At 34.1% G+C, this 17,469-nt stretch overlaps 1 protein-coding gene and 1 pseudogene across 1 annotated transcript in view; one reads left to right on the top strand and one right to left on the bottom strand.

Moving 5' to 3' along the window:
* Positions 1–11,330, top strand: part of LOC126724286 (heat shock 70 kDa protein 6, chloroplastic-like) — a 70,441-nt pseudogene extending 59,111 nt beyond the window's left edge.
* The window catches only part of LOC126724297 (E3 ubiquitin-protein ligase makorin-like), a 132,921-nt gene that overhangs the window by 78,227 nt on the left and 37,225 nt on the right, over positions 1–17,469 (bottom strand). The window lies entirely within an intron of this gene.

Below are 17,469 nucleotides of genomic sequence, written 5' to 3'. Positions count from 1 at the left end.
AGGGAGAGAGAGATCGATGAGGAGAGGAGCCGATGGCTGGGCTCAGCCTCGTCGGCGTCGTCGCTGGGCTGGGCTGGGCTCTGCTCGTCGACGCCGGCGGAGTTCTGTGTGTGTGTGGGAAATGAGAGAGTTTTGTGAGAGATAGAGAGAAATGAGAGAGTTTTGTGAGTGTGGGAAATGAAAATGTAAGACTGAGGGTGAGAGAGTGAGAGCGCTCTGGTTTGTGTGAGAGTGAGAGGGTGTGAGTGAAAGTGAGACACAATAGACGAAGACGTTAATTTTGAAAAACCCCAATTGGAAACCGAGTCTCTAAGACTCGATTTCCGGTTGGAATACACGTGGAAATCGAGTCTAAGAGACTCGATTTCCATGTCAATGCCAGATGGCAACTCTGCCACATCAGACGTGGTCAAAGCTTGTAAACCGAGCCTCAGAGGCTCGATTTAGGGGCCCAAAATCGAGCCTCTGAGGCTCGAGTTGCTAGTTTGCCAATAACTTTCAAAACCGGGCCAACTAACTGAATAGTTTCATCCTTATGGGTAATTACCCATTTTCGCCGAACTAGCCCCTAGTCTTTCATGTATAATAACTCCACTGGAGAGTGTGTGTGTTTTTGGGTTTTTTTTTGTTTTTTTTTTTAATATAAAATATTAAAAATTATATAGAGTAACATTTCGTTCCGGTCCGGACCGGTGCAGTCTGGGACCTGGACCAAAAACCTATATGGTTGCGTTGGATTTTTTAAAAGCCTAAAAGGGCAACAACTAAACAATAGAACAAACGACACCATAATGCAAAGCGTGTTCAGCATGTGGGAACTATAAACGACGCCGTGTGCTTAAAATGAAGCACGCGATTAGCACATGAGCTTAAAATCAAGATAGATAATGTTTAATAAAATCATTTAATTATTAGCATATTGGAGATAATTTGAATTTGGATCATCTGATGTTTTATATCATGAGAAACTATTACTTATTAAAAAAAAAGCTTATATTGTTAATCTTTATCTCATTCTCCCAAAAAAAAAAAAAAATCTTTATCTCTTCTTTATATATTAAAAAAATTCAGAAAGTTAGTTATACTTTCATAAAATGTCAAAAACACCCCTAAGCTAATTAGAAAATCTTTATTTTTAAAAATAAATTATATGGTTAAAATTGTAATTCAATAAAATCTATTAAAAAAAAAAACTACTAGAGAAACTTTTTTTCCTAAAAATTAGCACTTTCTTTTTAAATATATCTCACCGATATATTTTTCCTTAAAAACTAGCACGCACTGAACTTGGGGGTTTACTCTATTTCAAATCCTAAATTTTAATCTCTTAAAAATCCCTTTCTATATAACCTTACTAATAATAGATAAATTCAAAAGGAAAAATTACATTAAATTCAAAATGAAAAAGATTCTTATCGCACGTGTGGAGCGCATGTGATGAAGCTAGTAAAATTTTAACTATTAGTTGACTAATTAGATATAGGAATTTTGGATCAATTGTTTGATACTATGATAAACTATGCTTAAAAGCCAATATAGGTGTCCATTATTCCAATATTCCAATATATGTGTCCTACAAGGTCGTGCCGGACGAAAATGGCAATATGAAGCTCGAGTGTTTGGCCATAGGCAAGCAATTTGCAGTTGAGAAGATTTTTGCACAGGTATTGAGGAAGCTTGTGGAGGATGCATCCAAATTTTTGAATGATGAGGTGAGTAAAGGAATGATCACAGTACACTGATATATTGGACGCGTGTCCATAATTGAACTCGTGTCTAAATTTCAACGTGTCCAGTGCACTGATATATTAGACACAAGTATAAAATGTAAATCATTTTGAAAAGAGTGGCAATGAGAGACAATTTAGACTTTTACTGTTGGAGTGGAGAGGCTTGGGTTACAAGTTACAATCTCTAAACTTATTTTGTTACAGGCCATGACACACTCCTAACAATGAAGCATTAAAATGTTAAACCAGTAAAAATGGTCTTATTATGGTAATGGTCCATATCTTCATTTTGAAGTATCATACTACAAATTTGGACATGGAAAAAATTATGTGGATGTATTATTGTGTAAATAATTTTCTAGGGTGAATGGAAAATGATTATATAATTAAAAAATTCAAAACAAGATGCGGGTTACCTACATCTAGAAAAAGAACCCTATGAAGTTTCACTATTTTCTAAAATTGGCTTTGGGCTTTTCTCGCACGATTTAGATAAAGGAAAAAATGGCCACCCAAAATGCCCCTCACAAATTGCAAATACTAATTTGTTAAAAATTAATTTGATTAAAGCTATATTGTCATCACTTTTTTGAATCATGGGGCTAAGCTATGTTTTTATTTAAAAACACATACCGTAATTGTTAAGGGTTAATATCGTGCTGGCAATTTTAATGTGCAAAGTTTGAATTAGAACGAATCATATTAATTTTTTTAATTTCCCTTTCACTTTTTGCATATCATCATGCATTCTCAATCTAATGTTCCAATTATATTATACTGTACTATTATTAGTATTAATATATCTCCATTAGAAGGTATGTAAGTGTATTATGTCAGTGGTTCATACTTCATACTCTAATTTTTATTTCTATTCTATTTTACTTCTTACTTCTTTCAATTTTTCTAGCGTATGATATTTAAGTTGAATGTAACTATTAAAAGAAATTTCTTTTGCATATGGGCTTAAATTTTCGAGAATTCTTTTTAGTGGAAATTGGAAAATCTTAGCTCAAAGAACATTATTAACTCATATTTCTTGAAAAAAAATGCTTAATTTCTTTCAATTTGTAGGTCAGGTTGGATTACATTTGTAGTATATATTTTCAACTCAATCCAACCTTTGAGTTGAGAAATCTCCATGCTAATTCAATCAATGTTACCTTTAAAAGCAACCCAACCTGGGTGAATTGGGTTAGCGTCATTTGTGAGACCTAATAAAAAAAATTAGGTTTTTATTCAACAATTCATGTCTTTTAATTAATTAATAATTACAACTATAAGGACACGTTTTTGGAGCCTAAACCCAAAATGTAAAGGGATATTGGCCCAGTGAACCCAGTACAATAAATTTGTAGAGAGTGGGTTAGAGAACTAGACCCTAATGAGTTGGACAACGGATAGAATGTGTTTGAAAGATAATCGAACAAAAGCAAGAAGGATTGATCCAAATAAATTCACTCTCGGCACGGTCCGAGGAGGTAAGTTCTAATATAAATCAATTGAATAGATTGCTAATACAATTTTGATTGCTACAGTCCTTTCTTCTACAATTTTCCGATCCCCTATCCATGGAGGATCTCTTACATTATATAGTTCTTTTTGGACGATCTTGATCCTATACTTGTTGATCATTTGAGCCACCACTTGAGTGTTTGTCCCATCAGACACCCTCTCTGGCCTTCTATGAGCTGTGATAGCCAAGACAACACTATTCAAGGGCCTTCTCCACATAAATGCAGTCAGAAAGTTAGCTGTAGGGCATTCAATGCGGTGACAGTAACTTTTTCTTAGATATTTCCTAACTTCCACTCTTCTAGTACGTTCATAATGCACGTCTCTCTCAGTGGAATTTCCTGGAATGCCACTTTGAGTGATAGAATATACGTTTGATCTGTGCTTCGTTTATCCGAGGAGACACTCCTCCTCGGACCACCTTTCCTAACCTTTCCACTCGCATGTTACTTATGGGACTCTGAACTTAACACCCTCACTATTGTTTATTTGTCCTCGGACCAATCAATGTCCTCGGCCAAAACCCAAGGCCCAATATATAATTTTGGACCCTTATCTCTACAACAACAATTAAGCCTAATATATTCCAGTTTCTTCAAAACTAAGTCTCAAAATACCAAAATAATTTAAACTATAACACATAAATTTTAAACTAAATCCCGAAATCCAAAATAAATCAAATTAATAAATTAAAAAAATATAGTTTTTTAAACTATTAGTAGTACTATTGATTGAGTTCGATTGCATGGGTTAGAAATATTACCAATCCAAATACGAGATATTGGGTTGGGCCAAATTAGCATTCTCTAGTTCTCTTTTACTGCCTTCTAATCACCAAGAGATTTTCTATTTTCAATCTAAAAAAAAAAAAAAAAATCTGTTTATATATATTTTTAATCTTTACTCTTCCCAATCCTTGAACCATGTCACATGTGCGAAACGAGAATACAAGAAATAGTTCAAAGTCCCAAGCTTTCGACTTTCTAGGCGCTTCCTTATTGTTCCTTCCAAAAACTCCAAACCTTGTACACCGTCTCAGCAAGTGACAGAACTAAGCAAACCCAGAGCATTCTAGCAGTGCTCACATGGATAGCTCTCTCTTATTACAAAACCCAAAACACTCTTTGCATTATCACACAAACACAAAAAGTTCAAGTCTTCTGCAAATAGCAACCCAAAAGAAAAAAAAAATGGTAACTTTAACACCAACCCATATCCACTTCTATCCTTCGTGTTTCCTCCCATAAACCAAGCAAAAAAACTGGGTGTACCACAAGAAACTTGTTCTTGGGTCAGCAACCAAAAACGAAATGGAGTAGTTGTAGTAGTAGTGGGAGGAGGAGGAGAAATGGGAACAACAATGTGGTGGTGTGTGAGAAAGTGGTTGGTATTGACTTGGGGACAACTAACAGTGCAGTGGCAGCCATGGAAGGTGGGAAGCCAACGATTGTGACTAATGCTGAGGGGCAGAGAACGACACCATCTGTGGTGGCGTACGCTAAGAATGGTGATAAGCTTGTTGGGCAAATTGCTAAGAGACAAGCTGTGGTGAATCCTGAGAACACTTTCTTTTCTGTCAAAAGGTTTATTGGGAGGAAGATGTCTGAAGTGGACGAGGAGGCCAAACAGGTTGGTAAATTTATCACTTTTCTTATGAGTTTATACTGTAAAGTTAGTATTTTAACTTGACCATTTGTAAATTGGAGGCAGAATTTGTAGATTAGAGACAGAATTTGTATTTGGATTAGTGTTCACTAGAGCTTATAATGTGAATTTTAATGATCTTTTAACTATTAGTATGCTATTTGGAGATAGGAACTTAGGATTGCTTTGTTGGAGACCGCGACATGTTCTGGTATTGTTTGATCAAAACCCAATTTTTAGATTAATCTTGAATTTTTTATTTTATTTTTTGAATCAAACATATATTATTATAAATGACTGTAAATTTAATCATTTAAATACTAGTAGATTATATATAGGATTTGAATTTGGATTAGATGTTACTTGTTATGCAATCATAATAAACTATCACTTAAATGGTAAATTTTGATAATTTTATATTCTTATAACCATTAGTATGCTATCACATGTTCAGATATCATGATAGACAATGTTTAATAAAATCATTTAATTATTAGTATGTTGGAGATAATTTGAATTTGGATCATCTGATGTCTTATATCATGAGAAACTATTACTTATTGAAAAAGCTTAAATTGTTAATCTTTATAATATTTTAACTAGTAGTTGGCTAATTAGAGATAGGAATTTTGGATCAATTGTTTGATACTAAGATAAACTAGTGTGAATTTAATCATTTAACCATTATTCCAATATTCCAATATAGGTGTCATACAAGGTCGTGCGGGACGAAAATGGCAATGTGAAGCTCGAATGTCCGGCCATAGGCAAGCAATTTGCAGCTGAGGAGATTTCTGCACAGGTATTGAGGAAGCTTGTGGAGGATGCATCCAAGTTTCTGAATGATGGGGTGAGTAAAGCAGTAATCACGGTGCCGGCATACTTCAATGATTCGCAGAGGACAGCTACAAAAGATGCAGGTCGCATTGCAGGGTTAGATGTCCTGCAAATAATCAATGAACCTACTGCTGCTTCGCTTGCTTATGGGTTTGAGAAGAAAAACAATGAGACCATTCTGGTTTTTGACCTTGGATGTTTCAGGTATGCCAATTGTTTTTGACCATTCTGCTACTTTTGATGTTTCAGGTATGCCAATTGCTTTGTTACTCCTGTTATTGGATTTTTTTTGTTATTGGTAAGTTACATGCACACCCAGTTGAAAATCTCACCCATAGCCTTTTTTATGAGAGGAGTAAGGCAGAGGTCATTGACTTTTTTCCTTTTCTCCGGCTAATCCACCTCATATGTTTGTTTTTACTTATTTTATAGAGAATTATCCTTGTGGATTGTAGTTAGGTTGTTCCATTTGCATATGCAAAGTAAGAATCTTTTGGGTTATCCACAATGTATTAGTTCTGGTCACTGCCTCAAATGCCTGTTAAATAGGAGGTTTACAAGTTACAAGTCACTCATTCTATGTGTTATAATTCAGTGAGTATGACAAATATTAATGTTTGAAATTCTTCCCAGCTTGACTATGTGAGAGGTGGGGTATGCAATAACACAAATGAGATGACTACATGTGTGAGTGATTCCTCCACATTTTGGTGTGCCTTTTATTCTTGTATCTATTCCTAGCTGTCTTAGGTATTATATAATATGGATGCTTTGTTGATAACTTACATGTTTGACCATAGGTTAATAATGACAGATTTCCTCTCATTCACTCTCTTTATTCATTTGTTCTTTGGGGGATGATAAGATCTTTATCCAAATCAGAGGAATTCTGCAGGGCAGATTACAGAGAAGTAGCAACTTTGCTGCAACTTATTCTGTAAAACTTAGGTACAGCTCCTTAGGTGTTGTACATTGGGTTCCTCGATCTAGTTCAACTTGATGGCTGCATTGACCACTTGGGACTTACAAAAATAAAATGAGCCTCTTGGGACTTATTGTTAATAAAGAGCAACTAGCAGCTTGGCTGTTAGCAAAAGAACAAATTAAAGCTTCCGTCATCCTCTACAAATTACACACACACACACATATTTCTTAAAACCAAATTGCAAAAAAAAAAAAAAAAAAAAAAAAAAAGGACGACCAATCAGTAATAATCAGCATGCCTCAACTTTTCTCATGAATTGAGTCAGGACTTCTCTCTATAGCGTTTTGGGATTTTTGGACAATGATTTGAACGTTTTAATTGATTTTGCTATGCCCTTTAATGCAATTTGAAATCATGGTTTTTTTTTTTTTTAAGGAGAAATTTCTTAAATGGATTTCTAGTTCAGGAACTTCTTGGTGTCATTGTCTTTAGATAAATGTTGGCCGATCTTTACAAGGCATAGCTCATTTTTTCTAGTTTGTGGGATTATACCGTTGCATGAAATATAGCTCAGGTTCAGATGTTGTTCTTTCAGCTGCAGTTTGGAAGCTCTTTTTACAGTGTTGTAAAAGGTTTTACCTATTTTGCTGCTTTGGCATCTGCTCCCCAACTGTAATTTTAAGTATTATATTCAGGTATTATGTTGGGGGAGATTGCCAAAAAAGAATTGAGGAAAGTCTTGGCCTCTTAGGAATACATATGAAACAAATTAACAAGCACAAGGTGGTAATGTGACAATCCATACATGTGTCAATGAGCATTTAGTGAACATGTGATATTTTGTGATTCCCAAAATTCAGGGGGTGTTTGGTAATGTTGTTTGTATTTTTTGGAAATACATGTAGGTGAAAAAATGTGTGGAAATATGTGTAATGTTGTTTGAAAACTGAAAATTGTTGCTCAAAATCACATACAAAAGCAGTTTTATAGATTAAAAGAGTGACCTGAACCTTGTGATTTTGAAACATCTGATCTCTTAAAAGGTTTTTGAAATTTTGATTCAACACAACAGTAGTTAGGTAGCATACAATCATTTGAACACTATGCCCTTTCACTACTTTTACCTTTTTGACCATTGCTATTGAATCCCGGTCCTTTAATTCAATTAAACAGCATGTATAAGAGATAGTTTTACCAGAATTATGAAAATATGAACTATTGTTTTCTAAAAATAGCACACTAATACTCATCAGATGTGATCTTTCACTTGTTTTCATTTGGTGCACAAGAAAATTGTTAGTCAGTGATTGTTGTGGTCTGTTATGTTTTAAATCTGCAGTTCTTGAGGTTGGAGATGGAGTCTTTGAGGTACTTTCCACATCAAGGGACACTCACCTAGGAGGAGATGATTTTGACAAGGTTTGAACAAGACAAATGAATAGAGCTTTTGCTATTCTTTGTTTTCTGGTCTTTTAGTTGTTACTAAAATTACACGTCTATATTCTATAATCTTAAACAGAGAATAGTTGATTGGCTTGCACAAAACTTTAAAAGAGATAAAGGAATAGACCTTCTGAAAGACAAGCAAGCTCTACAACGTCTCACAGAGACTGCGGAGAAAGCAAAGATGGAGCTGTCATCTCTGACTCAGACCAGTATTAGGTATGTGACAATTCCTTCACCTTCTTTCTATGAATGGATCTCTCTCTTTGTCATGATCACTGAGGAAAAGCTTTCTGTTGTCACAGTTTACCTTTCATTACTGCCACTGCGGACGGCCCAAAACACATTGACACCACCCTGACAAGGGTCAAATTTGAAGAATTATGTTCAGATTTGCTAGGCAGGTATGTAAGTTGAAAACTGCTACTCTGTGGTTGCCCTCTATGCATGTTCCAAAATGGAATAATTCTCATATGAAATATCAGTGTGTGTTTGATTTCCATTAATGGAGTTTGCTGCCTTTTGATTTAAAACAGTATGTTTTTGCCAATATGAATACCTATCTGCCTGCATAAGTTCAGTGGATTACAACTGAAATCTATTTTTTCCTTAGGCTACGAGGACTGGTTGAAACTGCCTTGAAAGACGCAAATCTTTCCTTCAAAGATTTAGATGAAGTAATCCTTGTTGGTGGTTCTACTCGCATCCCAGCTGTTCAGGAGCTTGTGAGGCAGATGACTGGAAAAGAGCCCAATGTGACTGTAAATCCTGATGAAGTTGTTGCTCTTGGGGCTGCAGTTCAGGTTTGTCCTTATCTTGTTGAGATAAATTACCACTTAAGTGGGTTGCAACATGTAGGATTTTTTTTAATTTTTTTAATAGGAGGTAGAGCAGTTGAACTCTCTGATATGAAGATAAATTACTTCTTGTTCTAATAGCTTAAGCTACTAGAATGGTGAATTTAATTATTTAACCATTATTCCAACATGCTCTAAATTTTTTTCTTTGTCTATTTGAAAAATGAATGACTATAAATCTCTATTTCTGATATTATCTACTGTAATACTTATTGATATTGCTTAAATTGTTGAGACATCAATCAATATTTATTTCGGTCAACTTTTTTTTCAGGCTGGTGTTTTAGGTGGAGAAGTTAGTGACATTGTGCTCCTGGATGTCACTCCATTGTCTCTAGGACTTGAAACTTTGGGTGGTGTAATGACAAAGATTATCCCAAAGAACACAACTTTGCTGACTTCCAAATCAGAGGTGTTCTCCACTACGGCAGATGGGTAGACCAATGTAGAGATTAATGTCTGTCAGGGTGAGAGAGAGTTCGTGAGGGATAACAAATCCCTTGGAAGCTTTCGCTTAGATGGAATCCCACCTGCCCCATGAGGAGTTCCTCAAATTGAGGTGAAATTTGATATTGACGCTAATGGCATCCTTTCTGTCACCGCTATTGACAAGGGAACCGGAAAGAAGCAGGATATAACCATAATTGGTGCTAGCACCTTGCCAAGTGATGAGGTATGTTTCTAAAAACTATAGTTATGAAGAGGGTTTGTTACCTTGTCAAACTTGAGATAGCTAGTTGTAGTTCAAATTAGATTTGTTATTTAAATGAGTTTGAAATCAATGTGTGGTTAATTTGTGGGTTTGAATAGCCTAAGCATAACCTATCTTAGCTGACTATAATCAATTAACTACATAAGAAATAACTGAATATACGCAATAAATGCAGCTGCAGAACTATGAGAGATTTTGTCACCAAACACCAAGTAAATCAAGAATAATTTGTGTATTATTGCTATATGCTGCTAACATGTATTATAGTGCTAGAACCATAAAACACAATCTTGTTTGACTCCATCATCAGTAACCAATTTGACTAGTGCACTGTGCACACATTGACTGCATGTTTGGTGAATAGGAATAGACCCAAAAATGGAATACCTATTCTATAGCTAATTAGTTGTTTGATTGCATTTTCATTACAAAGATTCCCTTAAAGTGAGGAATAAATATTTCATACCAAAAGGACCCTTATAAACTATTCCTCAACCTTCATAATAGCTCAAAGAATAAACATCACTAGATTCACTACACACCAAGTAAATCAAGAAAAATTTGTGTTAGAGCTATCTGCTGGTTACATATATTATACTCCTAGAACCATAGCCATTGTTGGCAAAAAAATGATTGTTTCTTGTTTTTATGCTAATTTGTTGATAAATGATGCTAATTTGTTTTTCTTTTTTGATCTTTAACTTTGGGGTCTTTTTTTCTTATATTTAATTTTATTAGTTATCCCCTTCAATGATGCTACCATGTTCTCCAAATAACCTTTATCTTTCTTTTCTTTCTGAATCTCAGCATTTCAAGTAGCTATGCTTTTTCACATATCAACCATGATAAAAGGATGTTCTACTACTTGTTATTGTTGAAGCTATTATTACCACATATAAACCTATTCTATTTATGTTCCTAAATCCCAACTTTGGATGTACAAAATAAAAAAAATAAAAAAACTGCAGGTGGATAAGATGGTTAAAGAAGCTGAGAAGTTTGCAAAGGAAGACAAGGAAAAGAGGGATGCCATAGACACAAAGAACCAAGCAGACTCAGTATTGTACCAAACTAAAAAGCAACTTAAAGAGCTGGGAGACAAAGTTCCTGGCCCAGTCAAGGAGAAAGTAGAGGCTAAAGTGAAAGAGCTCAAGGATGCAATCTGTGGTGGATCAACCCAAGCCATTAAAAAGCAATGGCTGCACTAAATCAAAGTTATGCAACTAGGACAATCAATCTATAGCCAGCCTGGCCAACCGGATGCTGATCCTGCTTCTGCTACTGCACCAAGGTCATCAAGATCGACTGGGAAAACAGCTGATGGTGATGATGTGATTGAAGCAGATTTTACTGACAGCAAGTAAATCACATAACTTGGTGGTGGGCAAAATTTCAACCATGCATACTTGGTTTATTTTCTATGTTAGTTTGTACAGGCTTTGTTGGCTGTGATTTTGTTAGCTATGATGTACATCATGACCCCTGCCAGCCCAGTTCTTCATAGTGATCAATGTGATTTAGACAATGGGTAGTTAGTCAAGGCATAAAACTTGGCAGGTGGTTTTAGTCTCTTCCATGGCTAGTTAATATCAAGAGGATTCCTTTTTTCAATATCTCACAATGTTTGTATTTGAAAAAATTGTTTACAATGTAAGTTTTTTTTTTAGCCACTTAAAATACCAAATAATGTAGAATACGATTTTTTTTTTAAATGTTTTATGTTAAAAGGTTTCATATTTAGTATAGAGTTACAAGTTATAGATTAGCTTACTTTTTTCTTTTTCTTTTTTGAAAGCATTTGAACTAATCAAATTTTTAAGAAGATAAAATTTAAATTTTTTCACAAAAAAATTATTTTAAGAAGGATGAGGAGCAGATGTGGGCGCCGTTGGGAGAGGGGGGGCCAACTTTGGACCATTACACTATAAGAAATATTTGATTTTAAGAAATTATAAAGGGAGGGGTGGGACCATGGGGGGCCATAGCCCCCTCCAGCCCAACGTGGGTTCGTCCCTGCTGCTAGGGAAAAAATTGCTAAACAGACTATTTTTAGGAAAAAATTAGGCGTGTGGCACGTGTTCAAAGTTATTTAGTAAGTTAGACTGTTTTTGAAAGTCGAGTTTGGCAAACTCGACTTTGGGCTGGAAAACGCACACTATAGCGGCGTTTTTTTAGTGTCTATAGCAGCGTTTATAGAAAACGCCACTAAAAAAAACGCCACTATTGTGTCTGTTATCCAGTCCAAAGTCGAGTTTGCCAAACTCGACTTTCAAAAACAGTCTAACTAACTAAATAAGTTTGGACGCGTGCTGTCCGGCTAAAATTTTTCAGAATTTTCACTGTTTGGCAAATTTTGCCCTGCTGCTAGAGAATAAAGTTTCATTAAAGCAAGATTTAAAGCATTAGAGAACATAAAACCTTTTTTCTAAGATATTTCTCAACAAATTAAAAAAAAAAAAAAAAAAATCTCTTCTTTAAAAAAAAAAAAATTATTTTTAAGGTTAAAACCGGTTAGCTAAAATTATAGTACCATGAGTTTATTATAGTTTTTTGTTAAGCTATATCAGAGACTGCATCAACTATCTATTTTCAACACTTTCTCTCTCATTTTTTTTTTTTTTTTTTTGACTATGAAGATAGGAACTTTCTCTCACATTTTTAACTATTTTTCTCCTTATTAATTTCTCACCTTATAATTACACTTCCTCTAACATTTTCGCCCACTTTTGCCTTTTTATCTCCCTACTACTCTATACTTTAATGTTACAATTCCTCCATCCTTTCATCTTTCTTTTATTTAGATTATTTCTTTCCTCATTTTATTTAATATAAAAATTTGTCATTCTCTTTTATTTTATCCATATTTTTCCTACCCAAAAAATGGTGAATACTTTCTCTCTCTCTTTTGGGGGATTTTTTTTATTCTTTATTGCATCCTACTCTAAGTTGATAATTTTTTGTATTAAACTCTACTTTGGATTGATGTGATTTGGTTGTCTTTTGATTTGTTATTTTTTTCTTTTCTTTTTTTTGATTGATAGATGTTATCATGTGACATTATATAGTATATAATGGTAGAATGCTATTCTATTATGTAGCATGACTTGGTTTATTTGGTGTTTACAACCATACATTTTCTTTTGAGTAATTTTTTACTTATCTTCTTTTATATAAATTTCTATTTATCTCACATTCTCACCCAAAAAATGTGAATATTCTCTCTCTCTCTCTCTCTCTCTCTCTCTCTCTCTCTCTCTCTCTTATTTATTCTTTCTTTCAACTTTATTTTAGATCGATGAATTTTTGTTTTTTTTTAATCTCTACTTTGGGTTGATACATTTTGATGATGTGTTTTTTGAGTTGCCCATCATATAAACTCTATCCTCCTCTTATATTTTTTATTTGAGTTGGAAATGAGAATTTGAGTTTATATCAAAATACAATTTACATGTTTGTGTATTTGAATGTACCTATAAATTATTTGAGTAACATCAATTGTTAATTTCTTTTTTTTTTTAGAGAGTTTCAACCTATGGCGTCTGCTCCTGATCATAACTCTTTATCATTAGACTAAGACACCAATTAGTTTTTGGTGTAGGCGGGGATTGAATCCCAGATCTCTTATACAACCATCAGAGACTTTACCAGTTGAGCTAACTAGAATCCACTCAGTTGTTAATTTCTAATGAGGTTTGATATATCATAATAATTTCCTTAAAAGAATAAGAAATTTAAATCATTAATTTGAAACTTAAAAAAGTTTAGTTGTACCAAAAATAAAAATAAAAGGAAAACATAACACACTATAACGAAAATTTGAATAATGTAAAGTATAAAACACTTCAAAAAATGAATAATATATATTAATGAAATTATCTTCAATAAATTTTAGAAAATAAATTATACATTATATCACATTACAAAGTGGGTCTACCACTAGTTAAATTAACAAATTTGGGAGAAAATTTTCTATAGTACAAAACTTCAAATGATTGGTTTTATTCAATGTAGTCTTGTTGCTGAATATTATTTAGTTAGTGTGGACCTTGTTGCTCTAGTAACAACTACGCAAGGGTTTATATATCATTCAAAACATCTATGATGTCCTTAAGAAATTTTTTGCCTCTACAATCTTATCAAGCAGGATAGAAGATGGCTTTTGATTATGCATTCATTCTTTCTAGCAACTCTGCTATGTAGCTTAATTAGCAATTCCCACTGTTTCCAATAGTGACATTCAGGATTTAAGTTCCCCTCTTTAATTGTAACTATTGAATATATATAAAAGATGACTTCTAGTGTCATTATTGTGGATGTAAGTGCAATTTTCTAATTCAACTCTACATTATTTATATCTGTTAGATTCTAAATTTATGTATGTTGGCAAACCGAGAACAAAAACATGTCTAGATTAGGTGTTAGACATTGCTCAAGATTATTCAAGTCAAGATTCAAGAACTATTAAGCTGCAAAAAGAAGAAGCTAGTTTCTATGAAGCTTGACCGATTAAATGTTTAAATTCTAAATTTATGTATGTTGGCAAACCGAGAACAAAAACATGTCTAGATTAGGTGTTAGACATTGCTCAAGATTGTTCAAGTCAAGATTCAAGAACTGTAAAACTGCAGAAAGAAGAAGTTAGTTTCTGTGAAGCTTGACCGATCGAAAATTGCAGTCTGTACAATTTTAATCAGGCCCAAAGCTCACAAAAACGTCTAGGGTTTGTTAAACACTACTTGGAATAAAAGAAAAACCCTAACTACATTTTACAAGTTCTTGGAAGTCTTGTGAGTTACTCCTGTGAGATTTGTGAGGTTTCTATAGCCTTCTAACTCAACAAGCATCTACCGGAACGAGATCTACAATCAAGTACTAGTGAGTTACTGCATAAAGATCTACTACTGAAGGTGATCTAAACCTTTGAGTGGGATATCAAAGTCACAAACGTGGGTGTTTGTGTTGAACCAATTCAGATAGATTAGTTAGTGGAGTTAAGCTGCACGTGGTCATGTGAGTAAGTACTATAAGAGGTAGTTTTAGATTTTAAGGAGAAAATCTATTGTAAAACTTCCATTCTATCAAAGTGAATTTGTTTACCTTGAGGATAACTAGGTTAAATCCTCGCCAGGTTTTTTACCTTGAAACTGTTGGTTTCATTGGTTTTCCTAGGTTATCATATTGCTTGTCCTCTTTATCTTTCCGCACTTTGTGATATGATTATCTATGTTTAACCTAGATTTGAAAAATCAATTTAAGTAACTACTTGGATAATTAATTAGGTTAAACAAAACTGGTTTACAGGGGTCTAAACAAACAAACAATATCTACGGGTATAAATATATCTAATCCAACATATTTTGTGAGAGTTTTATGATCAGAATGATACTGCTTTGTTCTTTTCCTCTTTAGTTTTTCTGAAGGCTAAAATGCTGTTGGAGAGTATGCAATCTACCGAAGTAGATTGTACCTTGTCCTGGTTAGCTAAATTTTTGCAATACTCATGTCAATTACCAAATTTCATCCCAATAAAAATTGTCAATTATCTGAAAAGTGCACCAAATTTAGCATTGAAACTAACTTACTTTAGCTCTTATGGAAAGAAACTCACATGAATTTCACATTATTACATTAAGAAGACTCACCAATGGATTCACGCCACTAATTACATTAGGGCCATGTGATTTTTCCATCCATTAAAGCTAAAAAGAAGTTAGTCCCATAAATCAATTTGACAGATATGGAAATCTCATAAGAGTTACAAAGAAGAATTGAAACTAATGGTGTTTTTGCTTTTAAACCACATTTTAAGAATTGAAACCCAGAAGCCTGACAGTGATGTTGATTGATTCAGAATTGTTGATACAGTGCGTTTTAAGCTCTTCTTGATAGTCTTTTAGGGTTTTAGAGAAAGGAAACTGAAATGGTTCATTTTGGAGAGAAAAAAAAAATGTTGAAAATTTTTGGAGTTTAAAAATGGTACAAGTCTCCTGCAATTTTATTTTCTTATTGGTTCAAGAAATATGTTCACTGCTGCTAAAGCAATGCAAAATTGGTTTGCATTTCCAATAGAAACCTTTTTCAACCCTTACTTACTAATTGAAACCTTATTCACTTTGATTACTACATTATGTCCATCTAATTTCTTGGTTTGAATTGGAACCTGGTATAGCTGCTAGTACTACTGGCTGTAGTAATTGTGGATCATTCACTTCTGTTGTGGTAATCATGCTAAATAGTAAATAATGGACAGAGCTCTCATTGGGATCCTACAGTGTTTCTAGGTGTTGTATAATTTGACATTTCAGTCTTGGTCATTAGCTTTTGCTTATTTAACTTTAGCCAAGTCTTCGCTTCATGCTGTTACCCTGTTCCAATTTCACTGTGATCATTGACTACTTTAAAACATTTCTTTACAAATTGTCCTCCGAGAGGTGTGCAAATTTAAGATTCTTGATACGCTTGCAAGTCTTTGCTTAATGCCTCTTCTTGTTAGATGGGTTTGATATTTAATCCATATCTTGAAGCTGAAACCTAATGATCCCTTCACAACAGCATCACCACCTTGCCTTCATAAACGTGGCTTGGCTATCTATCTGGTAAAGTAGCCACTACTTTGGTAGATTAGGAGGATTTTCAAGGATGCAGAGGGATTGGATCATTGGAAAGGTGAAATAGCCAATGCCATGAAGCACCAAGCACAGCAATTACCATATTTGAATTATCTTATACATACAAGATTTACACATGGTGAGAGGGACTTTGCATACATTGGATACATTAAATATCTTATCGTGTTAAGAAGTAACGTCAATTCGTACATTCTTTCTTCTTTTCCAAATAAAAATAGGGTTGATTCATTCCTAGGAATTAAACCTCTGAAGAAGTCACTAGACCATAAGATCACTATTATCAAATCTTAAATAGGGTCGATTCGTTCCCTTCAAGACATGTTTGGATTGCGACTTTTGTTTGCATTGCAGCAACATTCACTAACCATATAATGATACAAAGAAAAAAAAAATGGAGAAAAATTGGTGCTTACATTAAAACTCTGGCCCAATACCATCTCAATCTCAAAGATTAAAATAAATAAATAAATAAATAAAACCTACAATTAAGACTAGTCCAAAGAAAGAAAAAAAATAACATGGGATTTAGTTTTATTAATTTTTGGGTATGCTTTAGAATTAGATTTATTTTGTATCACCAAACAAAGAGCTAAAATGACCTCAGAAATGCATGAGGGAACAGTTTTGGTTTGATTTTAGTTAATAGTTGGTTCATACACAATCTTGGCTATGCTAATAACAGATTGGCGTTTGGTCTACTTTATCAATTCGGTCCGATTCGGTATACTTCAGTCCATTTTGGACCAATTCGGTCTACTTTAGTCCACTTCAATTCAATTAGGTCCATTCGGCCTACTTCAGTCAATTCAGTCCAATTCGGTCTATTCAGTCATGTTCGGTCCATTCAAACCCATTTGGTCTACTTCGGTCAATTCGGTCCAATTTGGTCTATACAGTCAACTTAGGTCTATTCGGTCCAATTTGGCCAATTCGGTCCCGTTAGGTCTTTAGGTCCAATTTGGTCCATATGGTCCACTTAGATCTGTTCAGTCCAATTTGGTCCATTCCGTCTATTTAGGTTCATTCGGTCCAATTTGGCCAATTCGGTTCAGTTAGGTCTATTCCGTCCAATTTGGTCTATACAACTTGGCCAATTTAGTTCAGTTAGGTCTATTTGGTCCAGTTCGGTCCTTTCGGTCTACTTTGGTCAATGTGATCATGCTTTGTCCAATCCGGTCCA

This window comes from Quercus robur, chromosome 4 (assembly GCF_932294415.1).
Source record: "Quercus robur chromosome 4, dhQueRobu3.1, whole genome shotgun sequence".
In the NCBI taxonomy this organism is placed as follows: Eukaryota; Viridiplantae; Streptophyta; class Magnoliopsida; order Fagales; family Fagaceae; genus Quercus; species Quercus robur.
The sequence above is the reverse complement of the archived record's forward strand: the minus strand, read 5'-3'. Positions and strand labels throughout refer to the sequence as shown.